A 26,354-nucleotide genomic window follows, 5' to 3' on the forward strand; every position below is an offset into this window, starting at 1 on the left:
TAAAAACCGCACAGTGCAGAAAATGCATGTTTTCTGCTGCCTAGTGTGCTCCCGGTGTTTATTTTATTGATGCAGCTTTTTCATCAGCAGATCTGGTGTCCATTCCTCAGCACGATAGCATAAACTAATGAGTATTGGATTCCCTCTGCTGCGTACTTCAGGCCTCCGCCCACCTCCTGCAGCCGTGCATCAATACTCCATCCCTGTATGGGTTCAATAGAAGAAAGTGAAGGGCTGGCCTTGCGATGTTACAGTATTAGTAATAGTGGTGGGGCTGGAAATATGTTCCCATCTGCCAAGGCCTGGCCATAGTGCTGAGAGAGTCATATTCAGAATTATTATTATTATTATTTATTAGATTTATATAGCGCCAACATATTACGCAGCACTGTACAATAAATAGGATTACAGACAATGATAACTGGGGTGACAGAACAATACAGGTAACAGACCATAGATACAACAATACAGGTAATAGCAATAAGATACACCACACAATGCAGATAGTAGTACAATGCCAGATCATAAACTGGAGTGGTAGTGGTAAAAATTACCAGTTCCAAATTCTGGGTAAAGTGCACACAGTCAAGTAAAATACACAATTGGAGAGAGCCCTGCCAAAGGCTTACAATCTAGAGGGAGGGGTTGGTGACACGAAGGAGGGGGTGCAGCAAGAAGTTATTGGCAGAAAGGATTAGGGGAGTGTTGAGTTGATGTAGGCCTCCTTGAAGAAGTGAGTTTTTAGTGCTTTTTTGAAGGTGTTGAAGGTGGGAGCGAGCCTGACAGTCAGTGGGAGAGAGTTCCACAGGATGGGGGCAGCTCTAGTGAAGTCCTGCAGTCGTGCATGGGAGTGCGAGATGCGTGGGGTGGTTAAGAGGAGGTCGTTGGAGGAGCGAAGTGGACGGCCAGGTGTATATCTGCTGACCAGTTCAGAGATGGAGGTTGGGCAGGACTTGTGTATGGATTTGTATGCCAAACATAGGATCTTGAAGCTGATTCAGAATGTGACCCAGGCTGAATAAATAAGATCAAAAGGCAGTCTCTGCCATAGAATGAAAGGGACTGTACTGTATGGGAGGCACCCAGGCCTGAATTTACCTCACAAAACCCTATAGGCACAGATGTCCTGGCACCTTAGACTCCGCCCTCCATGAACCGACAAACTCACACTGAACCGCACCGCAAGTGTGCTGGCTGGCCCAGCTGTCACTTCTCCCTTACTTCCCTTGCCCGTCATAGGTAGCTAGGTACCCTCAATATTAAGTAGCTTGGGTTCCCTCAAGTATTAGGTTACTAATTGCCCATGCGAAATGAAGCGCTACTCTGCATGGCTTTTGGGCTGAATTGCAAGTGACAGGAGCCATCTGGGAAGACGGCGAGGGACGAGCGGCCTCAAGGAGGCTTAAGGAAGCCCCAGGTAAGTATGGAACCTTATACACTTCTCTTAGGTTCCCTTAAGGCTTCTTTCACACTAAGACGTTGTGTTAGGTGCTACGTTAAGGTCGCATAACGTGCACCTAACGCAATGCATGGTGGTGGTGGCAGAGGACGTTAGCAAAGAGCCGCGTTAAGCGGCTCTTTGATGTGTCCGTGATGCGTACTATAGTACGCATGCGCTGGTGGAGACCACGTGAGCGGAACAATCCGCATCACGTGGTCCCGCCAGTGACGTCAGCACAGTGCAGTGAATATTAATTAGCCATGTGGCTAATCACTGCGCCTGTGCAAGCAGGCTAACACGGCAAAGCCGCTCTAACACCGTAGCATGCTGCACTTTAGATTGACGTGCAGCATTACAATGTAACACAACGTGGGCACTGTGAACAGCACATTGCAGTTACATTGCTGTGCGTTGGGGAGCGTTACAGGCTGCTCTAACATGCGCCTGTAACTGTGAAAGCAGCCTTAAAGAGACACTGAAGCGAAAAAAATATATGATACAATGAATTGGTTGTGTACTATGAATAATTACTAGAAGATTAGCAGCAAAGAAAATATTCTCATATTTTTATTTTCAGGTATATAGTGTTTTTTCTAACATTGCATCATTCTCTAATATGTGCAGATTACACAACACTCAGCATTCAAAATGATTCTTTCAGAGCAGTCTGTGAACTAATGACCTCTCCTCTGCCAGAGGAAAAGTAAATAGTTAACTAACAGTTGAGATAATAAAAGTCAGAAAACAGCCCTCTCCACGACTTTGAAAGTCGTAGAGATAATGGCTTGTTTGCATAGAGATAATATCACGATCTGTTCCTGCTGGTGACGTTTGTGAACTGTATGGACTTCCTCTGTTCACCAGCAGATGTCCCCTCTCATTTCAAGAACATTGTACATTCCTCCTGAAGTTCCCTCTGCCCACCAGCAGAGGTCTCTGTATTCAAGAACTGTGTCTCTGCAGCCTTGGAAGAGGTCACATGACCATGCTGCAGAGTATAAAAGTCCAGCTACAACAGAACACTGTTGCTAGTTCATTGGTGATGATAGCCTAGAGCCTGTGTTCTGGTCCTTTCCCTGTTACCTGATTCCTGTTACCTGATTCCTGTTACCTGATTCCTGTTACCTGATTCCTGTTACCTGATTCCTGTTACCTGATTCCTGTTACCTGATTCCTGTTACCTGATTCCTGTTACCTGATTCCTGTTACCTGATTCCTGTTACCTGATTCCTGTTACCTGATTCCTGTTACCTGATTCCTGTTACCTGATTCCTGTTACCTGATTCCTGTTACCTGATTCCTGTTACCTGTAACCTGTCTGCCTGTTACCTGATTGTTTGATTCCCTGGTTTATGATATTGGCTTTGTTTGACTATTCTTCTGCTCAGTGATTGTATTGCTTGATGTCCTGGTATCTGATCTCGGCTTGTTGACTAACCTATTGCCTGCTGCATATGTCCTGCGCTTGGTTGTATATTATCCTGTGTATATATTAGTTAGTTAGCTTAGTTAGACAGGGTTCGGGGTTCACTGTGTGCACACTGTATATATTATTATTGGTTTGTGTACGTCTGATCGCAAGACAATTGCCTGCAATCATATTGCTAGTTGTACAATTCATTTGTATTTATGTTCATGCACCAATTGCAGCATCACTTGTGTATATATCCTGTCCTTGTAAATAAATCATTACTTTATTTCACATTTACCCTGGTTTTGGTCTTCAGTATTTCCACATTAAGTGACATTCTGCATTCAGTGCAAATCTGTGTGCACTGCTCGTTACAGAATGAACTAGCCAAAACAGTCACTAGGAAATACTGAAGGTTCATTTGTTCCAGCCATGGGGTTAAACTGGACTCCGCAGGACATAGATTACTTTGCCATATTTGCAGAGGAGGATAGAAAACACTGTTATAAAGAGTTTTTAGATTACTCTTATGATGAATTGCAGCAATTAATTTCACAAATTAATTATTTTGTGCAGCAAAATATTTTTTCAGTGTCTGATGTACAAGCCCTGCTGCAAATTCTGCAAAGTCTCTTGGTAGCTAAAAATCCAGCTACAACAACCTATTATCAGCCTAATCAACAGATTAAGCCAATTAACCCTTTAAGCTATGTTCAGAGTAATCTATCTGCTCCCATTAAAAGTGACTGGGACCCTCCGTTTGGAAAATGGGAGATTGAGTGTCTGTTTAATGATTTGAATGATGATTGGAGGTCTTTTATTAGCTATTATGCTCAAAAAGATGAACAATTTGTTTCCGCATGTATAAAATCTGCAAAAACTTTGGTTGATTTGGGTGTGTGCATGCAAAGGTCTGTTTCTCCTTTAATTGATGCATGGGAGAGAGTTCTGTCCACTTACTTTCCTTCTGCTAATATTTCTAATGACCAGCTCACACAGTGCTCAGTGGCTAAACCTGCTTCTAATCACAAGTCAGTTCCCCTTCAGACTGCAAAAAGATCTACACCTTGGTTAAAGCAGTATCCAGTTACATACCAAGAGCCTGTTCTCGCTTTGAGAACTGTCAAGAAAGCAAAGCATAAACGGAAATACTTCCCAACTTCATCTATTCACCATTCACTACCTGTTGCACCAGATCCAGGTGGAATCACCTTACAAACTTTGACACCAAAGCCTGCAGACTCTTGCACCCAGCCACCTGCAGACTCTTGCTTCCAGCCGCCTGCAGAACCTCTCGTCCAGCCTGCTGCAGAACCTCTCGTCCAGCCTGCTGCAGAACCTCTCGTCCAGCCTGCTGCAGAACCTCTCGTCCAGCCTGCTGCAGAACCTCTCGTCCAGCCTGCTGCAGAACCTCTCGTCCAGCCTGCTGCAGAACCTCTCGTCCAGCCTGCTGCAGAACCTCTCGTCCAGCCTGCTGCAGAACCTCTCGTCCAGCCTGCTGCAGAACCTCTCGTCCAGCCTGCTGCAGAACCTCTCGTCCAGCCTGCTGCAGAACCTCTCGTCCAGCCTGCTGCAGAACCTCTCGTCCAGCCTGCTGCAGAACCTCTCGTCCAGCCTGCTGCAGAACCTCTCGTCCAGCCTGCTGCAGAACCTCTCGTCCAGCCTGCTGCAGAACCTCTCGTCCAGCCTGCTGCAGAACCTCTCGTCCAGCCTGCTGCAGAACCTCTCACCCAGCCGCCTGCAGACTCTTGCACCCAGCCGCCTGCAGACTCTTGCACCAAGCCGCCTGCAGAACCTTTCATCCAGCCACCTGCAGAACCTTTCATCCAGCCACCTGCAGAACCTCTCATCCAGCCTCCTGCAGACTGTTGCACCCAGCCTCCTGATGAACTTTGCATACAGCCATCTGCAGAACCTTGTCTCCAGCTTCCTGCAGACTCTTGCTTCCAGCCGCCTGCAGACTCTTGCTTCCAGCCGCCTGCAGACTCTTGCTTCCAGCCGCCTGCAGAAACTCTCATCCAGCCGCCTGCAGAAACTCTCATCCAGCCGCCTGCAGAAACTCTCATCCAGCCGCCTGCAGAAACTCTCATCCAGCCGCCTGCAGAAACTCTCATCCAGCCGCCTGCAGCACCTCTCATCCAGCCGCTTGCAGAACCTCTCATCCAGCCTCCTGCAGACTGTTGCACCCAGCCGCCTGATGAACTTTGCATACAGCCATCTGCAGAACCTTGTCTCCAGCTGCCTGCACACTCTTGCATCCTGCCAGCAGAACTTTGCATCCAGCTTGCAGAAACCTGTATTCAGCTCACAGTCTTCTTACTTTCGGTACAGCAGTGGTTAACTTCATCTCTTCCTGCCAGATCTTTGCAAACTACAATTTCTGACATGTCTACACAGCCTACAGCTCCTGCCAAGTCTGCAAGGGACAGCACTTCGCTCCAGCCACTGTCAACCAGTTTACCAGCCTGTCCAGGTGCATCTTTGCCAACCAGTCCAGCTGCATCTCTGTCACCAGGTCCAGCAGAAAGTTTGCTATCCTGCCCAGCTACATCTTTACCATCTTGTGCAGCTGCATCTTTGCAAACCAGTCCAGCAGTAAGTTTGCCAGCCCGTCCAGCTGCATCTCTGCCCTCCTGTCCAGCTGCATCTCAGCCATCCTGTCCAGCTGCATCTCTGCCAACAGGTACAGCGGAAGTTTTGCGTCAGCCCGCACAGACTTTGCTTCAGCCCGCACAGACTTTGCTTCAGCCCGCACAGACTTTGCTTCAGCCCGCACAGGTTTTGCTTCAGCCCGCACAGGTTTTGCTTCAGCCCGCACAGGTTTTGCTTCAGCCCGCACAGGTTTTGCTTCAGCCCGCACAGGTTTTGCTTCAGCCCGCACAGGTTTTGCTTCAGCCCGCACAGACTTTGCTCCAGCCCGCACAGACTTTGCTCCAGCCCGCACAGACTTTGCTCCAGCCCGCACAGGTTTTGCTCCAGCCCGCACAGGATATGTTTCAGCTTGCACAGACTGTATTGGGGTGTCTACCAACGGTCCAGCCAGGTGCTCAGCCAACGGCCCAGCAAGGTGCTCAGCCAACGGCCCAGCCAAGCGCTCAGCTAATGGTCCAGACCCCTGAAGCCAGCCAGCCTGTTGCCACCCTGCCTGAAGCTTGCCAGCCTGTTGCCACCCTGCCTGAAGCTTGCCAGCCTGTTGCCACCCTGCCTGAAGCTTTCCAGCCTGTTGCCACCCTGCCTGAAGCTAGCCAGCCTGTTGCCACCCTGCCTGAAGCTAGCCAGCCTGTTGCCACCCTGCCTGAAGCTAGCCAGCCTGTTGCCACCCTGCCTGAAGCTAGCCAGCCTGTTGCCACCCTGCCTGAAGCTAGCCAGCCTGTTGCTACCTTGTTTGATGCCCACCCTCTAAAGACTTTTGTTGATGCCCACCCTCAGACTTTTGTTGTTCCTCAGCTCCTACAGACTTCTGACAACAAAGCCCAGTTTTGCAGACCTCTGCTAAAGCCAAATCGGTTGTCCTGGTGGAGGTATACTATTGAACTGTTTGGCTGGAGACTTGTTTACATGCTGTCCTTCCTGCTGGTGTCTAGTCCACTGCCCTGCTTGATGACATCTGCTTCCTGGTTCTGCCTGCTGCCTTTCCTGATATCTGGTTCCTGGTCCTGCCTGCTTCCGTTTCTGATGACATCTGGTTCCTGGTTCTGCTTGCTGCCTTTCCTGATGACATCTGGTTCCTGGTCCTGCCTGCTGTCTTTCCTGATGACATCTGGTTCCTGGTTCTGCCTGCTGCCCTGCTTGATGACATCTGCTTCCTGGTTCTGCCTGCTGCCTTTCCTGATATCTGGTTCCTGGTTCTGCCTGCTGCCGTTCCTGATGACATCTGATTCCTGGTCCTTCCTGATGTTCTTCAGACTGCTGTGCATCTTGCCTTGTTGCCTGACGGTCTCCAGTCTGCTGTCTGCCTTTTCGCCCAATGTTTCTTGGGACCCAGGTGGATGTGAATTGGTAGTCTGGTGGAGCGTCCTGAGGCCGCTCCTCAAGGGGGGGGTACTATCACGATCTGTTCCTGCTGGTGACGTTTGTGAACTGTATGGACTTCCTCTGTTCACCAGCAGATGTACCCTCTCATTTCAAGAACATTGTACATTCCTCCTGAAGTTCCCTCTGCCCACCAGCAGAGGTCTCTGTATTCAAGAACTGTGTCTCTGCAGCCTTGGAAGAGGTCACATGACCATGCTGCAGAGTATAAAAGTCCAGCTACAACAGAACACTGTTGCTAGTTCATTGGTGATGATAGCCTAGAGCCTGTGTTCTGGTCCTTTCCCTGTTACCTGATTCCTGTTACCTGATTCCTGTTACCTGATTCCTGTTACCTGATTCCTGTTACCTGATTCCTGTTACCTGATTCCTGTTACCTGATTCCTGTTACCTGTAACCTGTCTGCCTGTTACCTGATTGTTTGATTCCCTGGTTTATGATATTGGCTTTGTTTGACTATTCTTCTGCTCAGTGATTGTATTGCTTGATGTCCTGGTATCTGATCTCGGCTTGTTGACTAACCTATTGCCTGCTGCATATGTCCTGCGCTTGGTTGTATATTATCCTGTGTATATATTAGTTAGTTAGCTTAGTTAGACAGGGTTCGGGGTTCACTGTGTGCACACTGTATATATTATTATTGGTTTGTGTACGTCTGATCGCAAGACAATTGCCTGCAATCATATTGCTAGTTGTACAATTCATTTGTATTTATGTTCATGCACCAATTGCAGCATCACTTGTGTATATATCCTGTCCTTGTAAATAAATCATTACTTTATTTCACATTTACCCTGGTTTTGGTCTTCAGTATTTCCACATTAAGTGACATTCTGCATTCAGTGCAAATCTGTGTGCACTGCTCGTTACAGATAACAACTGAAGTTTCTGAACTCTTCCTGTACTGGAAACAATTAGACTGATGTATCTGATCTTAAAGTTTTATTTCTTAGCTGTACTACACATGCAAATCATAATATCATAGTTTGTTTTTTTTGCTTCAGTGTCTCTTTAAAGCTAGTGCACACCTCCCAACTTTTTGAGATCAGAAGGAGGAACACTTAAGCCATGCCCCTGCCACACCCCTAATCACGCCCCTGACACATCCCTAATCACGCATACCATAAAAAAAAAATATTCCTTCATATTAACATTTGAAAATAAGAAATATATAAATTTAAAGGATGGAAATAAAGTTTAGAGTCAATTTCCCCTCTCTATGTAGTGTGAAGTGATCAGTTGTTGGTTTGGACTACAGCTGATTGGTGAGGGAGTTTTGCTAACCAGAGTCGCAGCAGATTTTATGTTTCAGCGGCAAATAATAGGGAGGTAGGGTATGTAGGAGGTAGGGACACACTTAAAGAGACTCTGAAGCCTCCCTAACTCACTGTTTCTTCTTCGCAAATGATTGCCCTACCTGAAACGCTGCATCCCCGTGGCTGAAATCTCAATGAATCCCCCCAATATCCTAGGGCAAAAATCCATGACTTTCCTGGATTTTGCTGCCCGGGAAGGCAGAGCTTTGGGCTGTAGCTCTGCCTCCGCTAAAGTCAATCTGCGCGCAGATCGTCGCCTCTCCCCGCCCCTCTCTGTGAAAGAAGACTGAGCGGGGCGGGGAGAGGTGGCGATCTGCGCGCAGATTGACACAGTAGAGGCAGAGCTACAGCCCAAAGCTCTGCCTCTATATGGAAGCGCTCCCCTAATCTTCCCCCGGGGATTTCGGGGAGATTAATTGAGGATGCAGTGTTTCATGTCGAGCAATATGCCTTACAGGATTGTGAAATAAAAACAGTGATTTAGGGAGGCTTCAGAAACGGTTTCCCGCGGCTGAATCAGAATTGTTGGCCGGTGCTCCAACTCGGCAGACCGGCAGCCATATGAGTACAGCTAACTGTCAGCAAAGGGAAATCGCACGCGTTGTGCGAAACAAAGCAGCAGTTTCTTTCGAAATGTGAACTTTATTTAGGTCTAGGCTGATATCATTGAGATGTGTGTGTGACGTGAGTTCCCTCTGTACTTATTTCCAGAAAGGTCACCTGTCTCCCAGGCGCGCAGGATATTGACGTTCACCACCGAGCCTCCTTCTGTGACATCCCATTGCCCACCAGTTCCTGTCGCCTTGTCCCGTCTGCCTCTCATTCTACCGCTAATAAGGAAGATTACGTTTCCTCCATCCTTTATGAGTATCCTCATATATCCCCAGGATACAGCAATAGGGTTATGTCACCTTCACTGTGCTGTGTCTGGGGACACGTCGTCTGTCACACACCAGAGCTGTCTGCAGACTGGGCCGTGTAAGGTCAGCATGCTTAAATGCAACTTCATTTCTGTCAATGCAGCTTTAGGGCTACAAAAGTCTTTTTTTTTTATTGAAATCCCAAATTAACGTACGATTGAACAAGGAAAGTGCAGAAAGCATTCGTTTTGTTTTGTGTAAATTATAAGTGTTTCAGAAGTCAACTTTTCAGATTGAAAAATCCTTTGTGTAGCTGTGTGTGCTGCAGCTATGCAGCTGGTTTTACAGGCTTAATGTGAACATGAAGCATTTAAAAAACAACAACAACAAAAACAGATACTAAGGAGGGGGAAGGCTCTGGGTCCTACAGAGCTTTCCTGGTCCCCTTGTTCAAACGCTGTCACCCCCGGTAGCAGGGTCACCCCAGATGGGTTGGAGACTGTCTTACGCCATGGGAGGGCTTGGAGATCTTCATGGGCCCAAGTGCTCCCAAAGATAGTTACATAGTTACATAGTTATTTTGGTTGAAAAAAGACATACGTCCATCGAATTTAACCAGTACAAAGTACAACTCCAGCCTGCTCCCTCACATATCCCTGTTGATCCAGAGGAAGGCGAAAAAACCCTTACAAGGCATGGTCCAATTAGCCCCAAAAGGGAAAAATATTCCTTCCCGACTCCAGATGGCAATCAGATAAAATCCCTGGATCAACGTCACTGGGCATTACCTAGTAATTGTAGCCATGGATGTCTTTCAACGCAAGGAAAGCATCTAAGCCCCCTTTAAATGCAGGTATAGTGTTTGCCATAACTACTTCCTGTGGCAATGCATTCCACATCTTAATCACTCTTACTGTAAAGAACCCTTTCCTAAATAAATGGCTAAAACGTTTTTCCTCCATGCGCAGATCATGTCCTCTAGTCCTTTGAGAAGGCCCAGGGACAAAAAGCTCATCCGCCAAGCTTTTATACTGCTCTCTGATGTATTTATACATGTTCATTAGATCCCCTCTAAGGCATCTTTTCTCTAGACTAAAGATGGGAGACTCCGTAATGCGCATGCGCAGTTTGGAGCCGCCTGACTTTGGGAGCACTCGGGCTCCCGAAGACTTCCGAAGCCGGGGGAGACAGTGCTGAAACGAGGGGACGGTAAGAGGAACAGGAAGGCTCAATAGGACCCAGAGCCTTCCCTCTACTTAGGCCTCTTTTTTACAGGCAGTTGAACTGTGTGCTCAGCAAGCAGTTGGCAGGCAGCAGTGGGCAGTTGTCTGGCAGCACTGAGCAGTTGCCAGGCAGCAGCAAGCAGTTGTGAGAGTTTGAGAGGCATTTCACTGCCTATCAACAGGTAAGTACCGTATTTGTTGGACTATAAGATGCTCCTGCCCATAAGATGCACCTAGGTATAGAGGACAAAAACCAGAGGAGGGCAATAAATATTAAACCTGGTGCATCCGTGGTGAAGGGATATCTTGTGCATTATGCCCCCTTTGTACCTCTTGTGTCCCCCTTCTGTCCTCCTCTGTCCTTGTGGCCTCCTCTATGTCCCTTTGTGTCCCCGTGTCCTCCTCTGCATGGGCACAGTACAGGGAGTCCCTGACATTGCAGCGGGTTGGAGGTTGGTATTGGCAGGTGTTCACAAGTCAGGAACTCTCTGCATTTGGACTATAAGACGCAGTGACTTTTTTCCCCCACTTTTGGGGGTGAAAAAGAGTCTTATAGTCCAAAAAAATACAGTATCTGTTTTTATATTTTAAAAAGCTTCAGGTTTGCTTTAAAGTATACCTGAGACAAATGGGACAAAATAATTTTTACTTATCTGAGGCTTCTTCCAGCCCCCTGTAGTCTTTCTGCCCCCTCAATGTTCTCCTGGTAACCTCCATTGTGCCGCTGTCAGCCCCCAAAAGTCCACAACTCACCTGAGTCACAAACTACTGGTGCCACCCAATCGCGGTCCCGGGGCTAGGAGTGTTCTGCAATTGTTACAACTGTGACTGAGCTTGAGCAGAACGCTCCCGATAACGGGAATGCCATAGAGGAGGCCCGTGCCCCAGAACAGCGCATGCGCAGAAGACCGCACCCCAGCTGGATTGCGGACCTCACAATGGAAGGGATCGGAAGGACACTGAAGGAGCAGACTGACTACAGGGGGTTGGAGGAAGGCCCAGGTAAGTAAAGAGCAGGCACAGTACGCTCCCAGCTGTGGGAGTGCAATGAGGGGAGCGTGCTTGGCTGGGCCGCGCATGAGCGGAAGAGCATAGCCGGCCATATTGCCAGAGGGATTGTAAGCAAACGGAGGGGCCAGAGAGAACGGCGAGGGACCCAAAGCACCTAATGGGGCTGGAGGAAGCCTGAGGTATGTACAAATACCTCCATACCATCCATCCCAGGTTCTCTTTAACCATTTCAGCCCGCAGGGATTTTTCACCCTATGGATCAGAGCAATTTTCGCCTCCCATTCATTCGCCAATAACTACTTATCACAATTTATTGATCTATATCTTGTTTTTACCACCACTAATTAGGCTTTCTTTGGGTGGTACATTTTGCTAAGAATTATTTTTTTATAACTGCATTTTAACAGGATTAATAAGAAAAAAATGGAAAAGATCATTATTTCTCAGTTTTCGACCATTATAGCTTTAAAATAATACACGCTACCATAATCAAAACCTATGTATTTTATTTGCCCGTTTGTCTCGGTTATGATACCATTTAACCAGTTCACCCCCAAGGGTTTTTATCCTAACGGACCAGAGCAATTTTCAGTTGTCAGCGCTCCTCCCTTTTATTCCCTAATAACTTTATTACTACTTATCACAAGAAAATGATCTATACCTCGTTTTTTTCGCCACCAATTAGGCTTTCTGTGGATAGTACATTTTGCTAAGAATTTTTTTATTCTAAATGCATTTTAATGAGAAAAACAGAAAAAAAAGAAAAAAAATCATTATTTCTCAGTGTTCAGCCTTTATAGTTTTAAAATTAAACATTCTCCTGTGGATAAAACAAACACGTTTTATTTTCCCAGTGGTCCCAATAATTAAACCGTTTAGATTATGTCCCTACCACAATGTATGGCGACAGTATATTATTTTGAAATATAAGTGGTTATTTTTCTGTTTGTTCTGGCCATAATTACAAGCCCCTATGTAATAAATTAAAATTAATTTTCCCCCATAAAATATAGAATAAAAAAAGCTGAGTCCCTAAGACAACTATTTATTTATTTTTTTAAGCTGATTTTTTTTTTATTTACAAGTGTTATTTTTGGGGGGGAGGGTTGGAAGTGTAACTTTATTAATGATGTGTATATACTTGAAAATGTATGTATTTTGTAGGTGTAATATACTTTTTGGCCACAAGATGGCGCTAGTGAACACTCATAGGACGTGTTCATTTTTTTTTCTTTTTTTTTTACACTTTATTAAACTGTTACATTTCCTGTTTATGTGAATAGACGTAGCCGCTGTTCGCGGTCACGTCCATTCACTCCAGGCACTGCGATTGGGTAGAGGACTGTTCGGTCCTCTTCCCCAATCACCCAGCACGGGATCCCGACGGTAATGGCGGCGGTAGCGGCGGACACACGGCGGTAGCAGCGGCGGGAATGCGCGACGTATTAAAACGTCATGTTGCTGTTAATAGCGGTAAGCATGACGTTTTAATACGTTAGGATGGCGGTAAATGGTTAAATTTTGTCCCCATCACAATGTATGGCGCCAATATTTTTTGGGGAAATAAAGGTGCATTTTTTCTGTTTTGCTTCCATCACTATTTACAAGCTTATAATTTAAAAAATGTTCGTAGCATACCCCCTTCAAATGGATATTTAAAAAGTTCAGACCCTTAGGTAACTATTTATGTCTTTTTTTTTTTTTTTAATTGTAATTTTTTTTTACCATTAAAATTTTTATTTGGGTAATATATTGGTGTGGGAAATAAACAGTTAACTTTTAATGTTATTATATGTGTAAGTTGTAATGTACAAAATATGTAGATGTAGTTTTACTATTTGGCCACAAGATGGCACCTTCAGTTTTTTGTTTTTTTTTGCAGAAAGACTGAAGCCTCTTGTAAGAGCTCTTCGGCTTTTCTGCTGGGGACACGGATTGGTGATCGGGAACCATGTTCCCGTTGACTGATCCCATGGCTACTGGGGACAGCACGGGGGCGCACCGGCACCCCCGATCGTGCGCGGGAGTGCGCCTAAGCGCGGCACCGCAGCAGAGCAGCCGCCCGGATGTAAGCTTCACATCCGGGCGGCAGAAATGGTTAAAGTAAATCTGCAGTGATGGAAAGAGAAAAGTCAGATACTGATCTATCCTTCCCTGTCTCCTTTCTGTCCCCCGTTCCAGTGCTGACACAAAATATCAAGCTTTTAGGAAAGTGTTCTTTACCTTAGAAATCACCTGGTTGATCTGTAAGCTCTATTATTCATGATGCCTAAGAGGAGGAAGTAGATTATTCAGTGACAGGGCCGGATTTGTACTCTTTACTGCCCAAGGCCACTGTCACCAGCTGCCCCCCTTCAGTATAGGTAGCGAGATGACACCTCTCCCCTTCCCTCCAGTATAGGTAGCTAGATGACCCATTCCCCACTCCCTCTAGTATAGGTAGCCTGATGACCCCCCAGTATAGGTAGCCACATGACCCCTTCGCCCCTTCCCTCCAGTATAGGTAGCCAGATCTCCCTTAATCCCTCAATTTCCCACCCCTATTTCAGTATAGGTAGCCAGCTCACCTTCACACCACAGCAGCCATCATTTATCTACTTGTCTCCAGTGCAGAAGCTTCCTCTTCCTTTCTGTCTCCAATGCTGCCCAAGTCCATAGCTGCTGGCCATAATTCAAATGTGCACAGAGAGCAAGGTGGCTGCTGCACAGGCAGCTAGCAACAGGGTGCTGCTGTCGGGCGTTAGCCTGATCTCCCTGTATTGCAGCATTTGAAAGCTTACAAATGCTGCACCAGTTTAGCCTGCTGCTTTGGTGCCCTTGCTCCTGTGGTGCCCTAAGCCAGGGATCCCCAACCTGTGGTCCGCGGCCCACTGGTGGTCCACAGGACGTTTCCAGTTGGGCCGCGGGACTGTCCTCTTGTCTGCCCGCCCCGCCCCCTCCGCGGCCCCTGCTCCGTTACCTCTGGCGGCCGCGTGGTCTCTTATATTCTCCCTTCTCTCTCTTCCCACCCAGTGTGTGTCACAACAGCGCGTCCTGCGGCTGCTGTGATAGAGAGGGAGGAAAACAGGAGAGAAAGAGCGGCTTCCTGTAGCGGTGCGCCGTTACTATGGGAACCGCTCTCTCCTTCCTGCTTCCTCCCTCTCTATCACAGCAGCCGCAGGGCGCGCTGTTACTCACACGCTGGGAAGAGAGAGAGAGGGGAATAAGAGAGACCGCTGGCCAAGGTAACTGCAGCGGCAGCCGCGTGGGGGGCGGAGGGGGGAGGAGGAGTGTGCTGCTATACTGGGGCACTATACTTGCTATACTGGGGCACTATACTTGCTATACTGAGGCACTATACTAGCTATACTGAGGCACTATACTAGCTATACTGGGGCATACTAGCTATACTGGGGCACTATACTTGCTATACTGGGGCACTATACTAGCTATACTGGGGCACTATACTTGCTATACTGGGGCACTATACTTGCTATACTAAGGCACTATACTTGCTATACTGGGGCACTATACTTGCTATACTGGGGCACTATACTTGCTATACTGGGGCACTATACTTGCTATACTAAGGCACTATACTAGCTATACTGGGGCACTATACTTGCTATACTGGGGCACTATACTTGCTATACTAAGGCACTATACTAGCTATACTGGGGCACTATGCTAGCTATACTGGGGCACTATACTAGCTATACTGGGGCACTATACTTGCTATACTGGGGCACTATACTTGCTATACTGGGGCACTATACTTGCTATACTGGGGCACTATGCTTGCTATACTGGGGCACTATACTAGCTATACTGGGGCACTATACTTGCTATACTGGGCACTATACTAGGCGTAGTGGGCACTATACTGGCTGTACTGGGGCATACTAGCTATACTGGGGCACTATACTAGCTATACTGGGGCATACTAGCTATACTGGGGCACTATACTAGCTATACTGGGGCATACTAGCTATACTGGGGCATACTAGCTATACTGGGGCATACTAGCTATACTGAGGCACTATACTTGCTATACTGGGCACTATACTGGCTGTACTGGGGCTTTACTAGCTATACTGGGCACTATACTGGCTGTACTGGGGCTTTACTAGCTATACTGGGGCACTATACTAGCTATACTGGGGCATACTAGCTATACTGAGGCACTATACTAGCTATACTGGGGCATACTAGCTATACTGGGGCACTACCTACCCATACTGGGCACTATACTAGCTACACTGGGCACTCTATTAGCTTTACTGGGGTAACTGTACTAGCCATACTGGGGCAACCAAACTCCCTATACTGAGCTAGCAGTAATTCTGCGCCTGCGCAGTACAGCCCGGAGGACGTCCGATGACGTCAGCGCGCCCGCGTGGGACGCAGAAGAGCCCGGCCATGGAGCACAGAAGAGCCCGACCTGGCAGCCGGCCTGGCCAGGTCGGGTCGGCCACCAAAGACGACTGGAAGCCTCTGGAGCGGCGGCGAGGGCACCTCCTGCCTGCCACGGGCTGGAGGAAGCCCCAGGTAAGTGGATAGGGATTTTTATTTTTTTCAAGAGTTCCCTGAACCTTCCCTTTAATCTGTGCCAGTTTAGGGATGGATTTTCACTTTTCTTAACTGTAGTGCAGCTCTAGAAATTCATGCTAAATTGACACTATTACTAGGATTTAAGAAGGTTCTTATTAACATGCAGTACTGTTCTCCCTTCTGGTTAGAACAGATTAAGAAGAAAAAACTGTCGGTAATGCGTTGATAAATCTCCCCCACAGGACTGGGAAGGCTCTGTGAGATCCAGAGCCTACCCTCTACATAGGTGAGTATCTACCTCCCCCCCCCCCCCCCCCCAGGTTGTTTCAGTATTGCTTTAAAACAAACCTGAAGGGAGATAATGAATTGTATGTGTAGCACAGCTAAGAAATAAAACATTAGAAGCAAAGAAAAAAGAGCTTCTCTGAGCTATTCCACCCACTGGGTCCAACACAGTCCTGATTTCTGAAGCACCTAAACAGTCAAGAAACAGTGAGAGACAGCTTGAGATAAGGTTTTTACTGCAGGAAAGTTCAAAGGGTCATCATTTCTGCTTTTGTTCTATAGCTTAAAAGACCAAGTGTGGTTTATAAACTGCAAATATGACAGAATGATGCAATGTTATACAAAAAAAGCTATATAAATGAAAGTAAAAATATGAGACTCTTTCCTTTGCTATTAATGTTCTATTCATTATCCATATTATACATACAGTTCATTATGCCATAAGGTTTTTTTCACTTCAGGTTTGCTTTAAGAGATCAAGGAAAAGAAAGTTATACGGTGTATCTTTTTCTCAACTAAATTAATGGTCTCTCTGAAATCCAGGCAAAGGTATCATTTCCATTTCCATTTTGTTTCGCCGGTTATCTGCTGCCATCTATTGGTTTCCTTGGTTCATAGCATGTACTTCTACAGTACGAGGCATATATACAATGTAATCTCGTTATAATAAACATTTGGATATACTGTGTTCTCCGAAAACAAGACACTGTCTTATATTAATTTGTCTTTCAAATTCTTAACTGGAAAAAAGAGGAACCGCCTTCTATATGCTTCTGGAAAAAACTAGTAAATGACTCTTATATAAAGCAGCATATATAGCTAGGGGTTGTCCCCAGAAATACAACTAAGTATGGAAACCTCTGGACTAACAACAAGGCTACAACGTAATGTCCCTGTTTACATGAAACCTGTTATATCACTTATTCCATTTATATGCCCACTATATATTATTATTTACTGTATCACTGCATAAACATAGTGTAAGAATGACTCTATGTATTCACTACTGCTTTATTAACTGATGTATTGATAACCTGGAATAGCGGGGAGGGAGGTGAAAGGGTAATTGGGCATTGTTAGAAGTCTCAATGTTAGTATGAAGCCATGTGGATGTTCTTGTTCTACCCACCTGCGTGTGGGCAATATGTTTGTTGTTGTTTAAAATTGAAATAATAATAATAAAAATATATTTTTTTTTTAAATTCTCTTTCAAAAGTTGTGCTAGGTCTTATTTTCGGGGAGGTCTTATATTCTATGGTGGTAGCCAGATCCGCTTTAGTGTATACAATAGCTGCTTGTAGATTCTCCCCACCTGCCCTCCCGCTCCCTTTACCTCCCCTGCTCTTACTCCTGGCCCCCTCCTTAAAGTCCGGAACCCTCTGCTGATTATGCCTGGCATAATTCACACTGCAGATTAGCGGTGACTCGCAGTGAAAGCAACTACGGTAATGTATCCAGTAACAGCGCCGACAGGAAGTAAACAGAGATCACTTCCTGTATAGGGCGGCACTGTTACTGGATACATCACCGTAGCTGCTATCACCGCAAGTTACTGCTAATCTGCGGTGTGAATTATGCCAGGCATAATCAGCAGAGGGCAGCCGACCATGAGTGTCACCCTGATATATGAGTCTTGCTCCGCCCACTGACATGACACATGCACCGCCCACTGTTTACTATATCCAGAGGCAGCATCACATAGGGGCCAAAAAAACATGTTTACTATAACAGAAGTTTTATTATATCACAGTTTATACAATACCAGGCATTGCTCCCATAGACTTATAATGGAGATTGTCCGGGACCTGGAGAGGTAGTTTACTACTGCGTTTCCCCGAATTTAAGACCTCCCCCGAAAATAAGACCTACCATATATTTCGAGTATGCTCGAAATATAAGACCTCCCCCTAATATAAGACCTAGTGTCAGACCTGCTCCTGCTCGCCACGCATGCCCGCCCGCTCCCTTTACCTCCCCTGCTCTTGCTCCTGGCCCTCTCCTTAAAGAGAAACCAGAGAGGAAGCACCCTCATGTATTTTACTATATATTTCAGTGGGAACATTAGAGAAAACTCCTACCCTGCTCTCTGTTTCATTCAAAAATCATTTTATGGACATATTCATTTAAAATAGTGCACAAATAACATACAGTTATTAAAAGGACAACAACTAAGTCATACCAAATGGCTGTTGATACCAAAATCGGTCATAAACACATGGTGGGTCTAAATTCGTATTGATATAGAGCATTTCTTCCGAGGAAGTGGTCTTTTTTCATGAAACGCATTGAGCTTACCGATGCTTGGACTGGATGTACGGTATGTATTTACAGACACCCCTAAAAGTGGAGATACATGGTTTTATTCTCCCTAACTCGTGGATCTACAGTTCTATATGCTAGTTTATACGAATGTGATCATTTATAATAACCCCCATGTGTTTGTGACCAATGATGTGACTTACAACCCTTCATTATGACTTGGTTGTTGTCCTTTTAATAACTGTATTTTATTTGTGCACCATTTTATATGAGTATGTCAATAAAATGATTTTGATACCATCCAGTAGCCCTCTGTGGTAATTTCCATTTTCTTTCACTGGTTATTTGCTGCCATCTATTGGCTTACATGGTTCATAGCCTATCTGTTTCAATTGCTAGCCAGCAAGGAATTTCCAAAAATGATTGTAAGGACTTTTTTAGGCCAATGCAATTATGGGCAAAAAACGCACCAGGAATCGCACTACTAATTATGGTACTTTGTGATTACGGAAATCACGGTGGTGCGATCTATGGGGGTTGTTGGGTGTATTGACGCTTGCTCATAAATCAATTATTTCCGTAATCATAATTGTTGCTCCAGTGGGTGTCAGGTCTTAGAGATGAGCATGATATAGGGACATAGTTTTAGAGTATAGTTTATCTAAGTAACTAAAGGTCAAGGACTAATGGACAAAAGGGCTGTTGTAGATCAGAACACTAGTCACACACACGGTGGGTACAATGGCCTCATCACATTCGTACGATATAAAGCACGTTTGTATGATATGAAGCATTTCTCCTGAGGAGGGGGTCTCTGGCCTTGAAAATGATGTATAAAAAGTAGTTCCACACAGGGCTGTGGAGTCGGAGTCGTGGAGTCGGAGTCGTGGAGTCGGGCAATTTTGGGTGCCTGGAGTCGGAGTCGGAGTCGGGAAAAAATGCACTGACTCCGACTCCGACTCCTAATGAATTTGTAACTGTAATTAAAATAGAAAATATGATAAAATGTTCTATTTCTCAGATAATAGTCATTAAAAATAATGTATATATACAGTATATATACAGTAATAGCTATGCTTAGTCCACAAAAATGAAATAAACCAATCAAAATTAGTTACTTGTGCTGCTTCAATAAAGCAGTCCCCGTATTTTTAAGGTCAGATATACATATCTGATTGTGACTGTATATATGATGTGTACACAGGAATCTCTTATATATACTAAATAACATCTATGCTGTAAGAATAAAGCCTGATGTGTAGCTGTGTCACTAATAGAGATGGTCAACGAGATGGAAATAATTCTGCATTGATGCTGATTTATGCAAATGTATGCACTCCCTTTGCTGATGAAATCAAATAATTTGATATGTTGTTAAAATTTGGTTTGGTGACTACAAATTAAAGGGTAACTGATACGGATGAAAAGTAAAGTTTTATACATACCTGGGGCTTCCTCCAGCCCCCTTCAGGCTAATCAGTGCCTCGCTCTCCTCCACCACCCAGATCTTCTGCTATGAGTCCTGGTAATTCAGCCAGTCAGCGCTGTCCGGCCACATGCCGCTCCCACAGCCAGGAACATTCTGCACCTGCGCAATAGTGCTGCACAGGTGTAGTATGCTCCTGGCGGCGGAGTGTGTGCATGCGCACTACGCCTGACTGGCTCAAGTACCTGGACTCATAGCAGAAGATCCAGGTGATGGAGGAGGACAACGAGGGACTGATTATCCTGAAGGCGGCTGGAGGAAGCCCCAGGTATGTATAAAACTTTAATTTCATCTGTCTCAGGTTTACTTTGTTACACAGTAGTACTATACTCTACATATGCACTCCCCACAGAGCTACAGGGAATCCACTGAGAATGCTGTGCACATTGAACACAGAGGTGTTGTCTGTTTACAATCTCCTCATTCCCCTGCAGAGTACCTGCACATCATTCTTACATGTACCCACAGTTACATTGCCTAGGGCCTGATAGATGTTCTTTGTTCCGGTCTGTACCTTTTACAAGTACTCTTACCAAGGACTAGTTTTAGTCTAAAGGGAATAAATATAGTAGTCTACATATCCTTCTCACTTCAGTTGTCTTGTAAAATTCCTAAGCGTTGGCAGTTAAGAGACGAATTTCATGTTACATACTTTTAATCAACAAAATTGTAATATGCAAATTAGAGGAGTCGGAGTCGTGGAGTCGGAGTCGGTGGAATCCTAAACTGAGGAGTCGGAGTCGGAGGATTTTTGGACCGACTCCACAGCCCTGGTTCCACAGACATACCTAAGCAATAGCAAGGGAGCAATAGCATATGTGGTCAGTAGAAGAGCCAGGTATGATTGTCTACTGACCACATATGCCATTGCTCCGCTGTTATTGCCTGATGAAGCGGGATCAAACCTGCAAAACGAGTTGCATTATCCCCCGGAGTATGTACTGTAAATAAACTTGTTGTGTTTGACAAACACATTGACAATTGTTGTGTCTGCTTGGAGGAGGTGAGTCCATCACTACCTCCTCATGTTTTCATGTTTTAAACGTTTTCGATTCTTTTATCCTTTTGGTGCCTCTGTATCCATACTACACTAATGTACTACTGGGCAGGCTCGGACGTATTTTGTGCCTGTGCAGTGCAGCTGCACTTTTACACCAAAATATTTAACATTAAAGGGATACTGTATGGGGGTCGGGGGAAAATGAGCTGAACTTACCCGGGGCTTCTAATGGTCCCCCGCAGACATCCTGTGTCCGCGCAGCCACTCACCGATGCTCCGGCCCCGCCTCTAGTTCACTTCTGGAATTTCTGACTTTAAAGTCAGAAAACCACTGCCCTTGACCCCCCTACAGTATCCCTTTAATGTTGAAAAAGGGACCCAGAGCTGAAACAGAGGGGCATATAAAGATCGGGAGGCTTCCCTTTTCTGATGTAAGTGTGACCCCTTCGGTATGTCATATCTAATGCATCATAAATGTCTCCAGCAGCCAGAGCGGCCACGTAATGTAAACTTTTCTTTGCTCTGCCATAACCAAATGGCAAAAGTGATTACCTTACCTTCAGAGCCAGCTTCAAAGGATGCGATTTACTTCATCACTCTGCTTTGGGAGGAATCATAAAAACATGGTTTCTGGAAGAACACCGTCTCCAACATTCACACCTTGCCCCAGAGCTGAGAGGAATACGGTAGATCTTATCTGTCCAATGAGCTGCTTCTCTGACCTTCCTGTAACACAGAAATCAATCATTTTCATATTTCTTCATATTTCAGGGGTTAGAAAAATGCTAACTAAACAATTTCTTTAGAGATTAATTAAGCTCAGTCTGACCGCCATTCTGTGAGGTTTCCAGACAACTGGGCTTTTCCGAAACTGGTATAAGGCTCTGTTCACATCTGAAATCGATATCACAAATGTCAGCATTTTGCGATTTTGTGCGCAATGTTTTTTAGTGTCCCCCCGGGGCTTTCCTGCTTGTTTGTTTTTTAAAGTGCTTTTCTAAAGCGCCTTTGCAGAGCGATTTTTTAAATTCACTGTTTGACACAAGTCAGGAAGAGAACTCTTTGACCTGGAAAAGAATAAATACAATGGCCTCAGTTCACTAAGATCATGCTGGAGATAATAAGGCAAGAGAAAACTTACCTCCACACAGTTTGCCTGAGGTAAAATTTTTCCTGAATACACTACATGCCTTATCACCATGGTGATCATAACTATAGAAATGCAGGATATAAGCTTAGTGAATTGAGGCCATTGTATTTATTCTTAAAATCGCGAACGCAATTGCCGCACAAAGCAATTTTAGGAGCGTTTAGCGCTCTTTCTATACTTTTCATCATACCAAAATAGCCCTCAAGATGGTACAGGCAGTGCTGATATGACCCTTCTCATAGAGATTCATTGCACAAGCATTTTGTGGGTGATTTTGAAAATCGCCTGCGCTTGAAAAAAGGCAGAAAATGCCCTTAGTGTGAACGAGCTCTGAGGCTCCATTCACACTTAGAAACACAAAACATCGGCGATTTTTGCTGGCGTTTTGCAGGAGTATTTTTCCGCGATTTCACGCGGAAAAATCACTGAACACTGCGGCGATTTTGCCGCGATCGTGTTTTGCGCTTCTATAGCACTGAAACGCAATCGCCAGGAAATTGCCTAAAATGGTGCAGGCGACGAGTTTGCGTTTCACTTTTTGGGTGATTTGCGGCGATTAGCGCGAATCGCCCAAGTAAGAATGGGGCCATAGAGTTTCATTACACTAGCGCTTTTAAAAAGGGTTAGCGTTTGAGCGTGTTGCTGAATCGCAGCAAAACTCTAGTGTGAATGGTCCCTAATACAGGCTTGAAGTAACACCACACTAATACTCCTGTAATAGTGATCATGTTTCATATCTGCGGACTCGGGACACCGCACTGATTGCAGGCGCGCAGTCCTTGTAAGGATTGGACTCACGTGCGCAAGACAATGTGTTCTGCCAGATTTCTTCTTCTCTGTAAACGGGTTGGAACTTCTCCTCCTTCAGGGAAGGGCATCAGCCCTTTTGTCAACTCCTCCCTTCAGGACCAGGTCTTCAAAAGTTTGATACATGCAGACCTGAGGATCCATTGTTTTGCATCTGTTGTCGAATACCATCCGACACGCCCGCAAGACATGGGCAACCACCATTTTGGATTAGGCCCGGTTCACACTGGCAATTAAAGTGAAACCATAACCAAGAATTGAACTTCATCCAAATTAGTAGCTGATACCCTCTTTCCCATGAGAAATCTTTTCCTTTTCTCAAACAGATCATCAGGGGGCGCTGTATGGCTGATATTGTGGTGAAACCCCTCCCACAGTGTGATGCTAGTGCCTCACAGCACTGAGGTACTCACATCGCACTGTGGGAGCCTTGTGGCACTATGTTTCCAACAGCCAAAAAAAGCAAGCAGCATATCCTTCCAGTGACATCACCTGCCAGCAGTAAAAATGTCACCTTGTGATAAATGTCAGAATGTAAATCAGGGAGAGGAAACATTTTACAATGAGCAAACACTGACTAAATCATTTATACATAATTATTGTAAAAATTAAGCACTTCTTTTTATTACATTATTTTCACTGGAGTTCCTCTTTAAGTGGCAAACGGATCCATGAAAAAGGATCTGATTTCCTCTCTCTCCGTTGCCACTTCATTTCCTTCCTGCTGCATCCGTTCCATTCCCCCACATCCCCCCAGACCCCCACCCCCAAATTGGATTTTGCTGGATAGAACGGTCTTTTTCTTTACAAGTGTGAAGAAACATTCCGTTCTCTCATTGCCTCCAATGCAGCAGTTCAGGATCCGTTTCTGTTCCGCTGGGCCTTATTCCTCACAACACTTTATCGCTTTATTGGACTCAGCCAAACACGGTATTTGAACGCTTCAGACATTCTCTTAATTTCACATCCCTTACTTATTTCTATCCCACCAATCTCTGTTCAGCTGCCAGATACATTTATTTGGTCAGCGCAAATATATATGTTTGTATATAGTTTTATAGTAAACTAACGATTGAATCGTTCCAGGTTTGCCCTTGCTGATTATTCTGATCTATGCTAAGAACTCCATGCAGGGCTGGTATTGTGGCAAGGACTCATAGGCGCTGGGAAGCCTGGGACAATGTTGTGGTGTGTGTGCTAAACCTGTGTTAGTTACCCTCGCTGTCACCAGCGCAGCGTACCACTGTGAACTTAGCCTCAAGCGATCATATCTGATAAAGATAGTCACCAAATACATAATCTGCTTCTGTAGAATGCATTGATCATCTCTATACAGTGCAGGTCACTTAACCTCAGAAGAGATACTAGGAAGAAATGCATTTTCATACAGTGACATGCAGGGCCGTGCCGACACAGAGGCCAGCGAGGCTGGAGCCTCAGGGCGCAGGTCACTAGCACTCTGGAGGGGCGGAACTTGCAGTCTGTGACTCTCTGTGTTGCCCCTGGCTGGCCGCCCCCCGCTGTATTCGTGCTGCCTGCTCGCTCCCTGCTGTGCCGCCCAGCGCCCGCCGCTATTCACACAATGGGCTCTATTCATAAAACCTCACCGCAAGTTTTCCGCTCAAAACAGCGGATTTTCCCGTCCATTTAGCAAAGTGGGCATTCATAAAAGCTGTTCCCGCATGAAAATCTACAATCCCCCAGCAGAGCGAGAAATTTCCGCCTTCTCCAGTGCTTTTCTAGATTTATCTAGAAAAAAGTAACAAAATGGCCATTCATAAAGATTAGAGGAAGCGGTATGTGGACGGGAAATACCGCTTCCTCTGATTTTGCGGATTACATACAAGTGAATGGGACAGACCTCCCAGAGAGAGCAGTGCACGGAGGGACTCTGCCGGCTGAAGTGTTTCCGCATGCCTTCCGACAGCTTACCGCCAGCTTTCAGCGGGAGATCTCCGCTCTTGCATCGCAGCTTTCAAGATTTTTTTGAATGACCACCCAGAAGTGTAAAATACCGCTGCGGTATTTTACCTCTACGAGTATTTACGCCACAAGTTTTTTATGAATAGAGCCCACTGTCTCCTGCCTGACTCCTCCCTAGCTGCTGATTCAGAGGAGAGGAGACAGCGCACACATCGCTTAAAGCAGTGTTTCTCAACTTTTTCGGCCCAAGTACCCCCTACCGCAATTCAGTTCCAGCCAAGTACCCCCCCACGTGTATAATGTAATATATATATATATATATATATATATATATATACATATATACATATACATATATACACACACACACACACACACACACACTCTTGTACCGCATATATACCGCACCGCAGGTATAGGTGCCCCCAGTATAGATAGATAGCCAGGTATAGGTGCCCGCCCCCAGTATAGGTGCCCTCAGTATAGCTAGGTATAGGTGCCACCAGTATAGCCAGGCATGTGTGCCCCCAGTACAGCCAGGATTGGGTGTCGCCCAGTATAGCCAGGCATGGGTGCCCTTAGTACAGCCTGGAATTGGATGCCCCCAGTATAGCCAGGTATAGGTGCCCCCAGTATAGTTAGGTATAAGTACCCCCAGTATAGCCAGTCATGGGTGCCCTTAGTACAGCCTGGCATGGATGCCCCCAGGATAGCTAGGCATGGGTACCTACAGTTTAGTTAGGCATGTGTGCCCAAAGTATAGCCAGGAGGGGATGCAGCGCAAAACGGGGGAGCATGCCCACACATAGCGGCGGGGAGGGGGGTCCACTCCCCCCCTCCCTCACCTTGGACTCCCCCGTCAGTGCTTCCCCCTCCGACACGTATTAATAGCAGCGGGAGCGGCATGGTAAAAGGAACGCACACTTACTTCTGCGTTCCATGCCGGAGGTCCGATCTTCTCTGAGCCTGACACTACTTCCTGATAAACAGGAAGTAGCGTCATCGCTGAGAGAGAAGGACCTCTGGCGTGGAACGCGGAAGTAAGTCCGCGTTTCTTTTACCATGCCGCCGCTGCTATAAATGCGTGTCGGAGGGGGAAGCACTGACGGGGGAGTCCAAGGTGAGGGTGTGGGGGAGTGGACCCCCCTCCCCGCCGCTATGTGTGGGCATGCTCCCCCGTTTTGCGCTGCATCCCCTCCTGGCTGCGTACCCCCAGCTATGGTCTCGCGTACCCCCTGGGGTACGCGAACCGCGTGTTGAGAAACACTGGCTTAAAGGATACATCTGGAAGGGGGGGCACTTGGGGGGGGGGGGGGGGGCAGGGGGGGGGGCGCACTTGGGCAGCTCAGCCTCTGTTGATGGTGGACCTTGTCCCGGCCCTGGAGACATGACTGTGTACTCCATACAGTGCTTGCAGAAGGTGTCAGCGCTATATAAATACTAAGTAATAATAATAATAAAAATAAAATTTAGTAGCAATACGGTACATCCAAAGAATAGTCAAATCCAGTATAGACAGCATCAATAAACAAAAAGAAATCTGGGTTTCTTTCTTTTGATCCTTCATATTTACAGTATAAGTTGACAAGGGCTGCGCATGCGTAATAGGAGCGCAGGCTT

The 26,354-nt window shown here is 46.0% G+C and overlaps 1 long non-coding RNA gene across 1 annotated transcript; it reads right to left on the reverse strand.

Moving 5' to 3' along the window:
• Positions 1–26,323, reverse strand: LOC137517876 (uncharacterized). Its single transcript, XR_011020699.1, has 3 exons — positions 26,222–26,323; positions 21,407–21,580; positions 1–203 (listed from the first exon to the last, which is right to left on the reverse strand). It is a non-coding gene; the product is annotated as an uncharacterized lncRNA (long non-coding RNA).
• Positions 26,324–26,354: the final 31 nt, after the last annotated feature.

Source organism: Hyperolius riggenbachi, chromosome 5, assembly GCF_040937935.1.
Source record: "Hyperolius riggenbachi isolate aHypRig1 chromosome 5, aHypRig1.pri, whole genome shotgun sequence".
In the NCBI taxonomy this organism is placed as follows: domain Eukaryota; kingdom Metazoa; phylum Chordata; class Amphibia; order Anura; family Hyperoliidae; genus Hyperolius; species Hyperolius riggenbachi.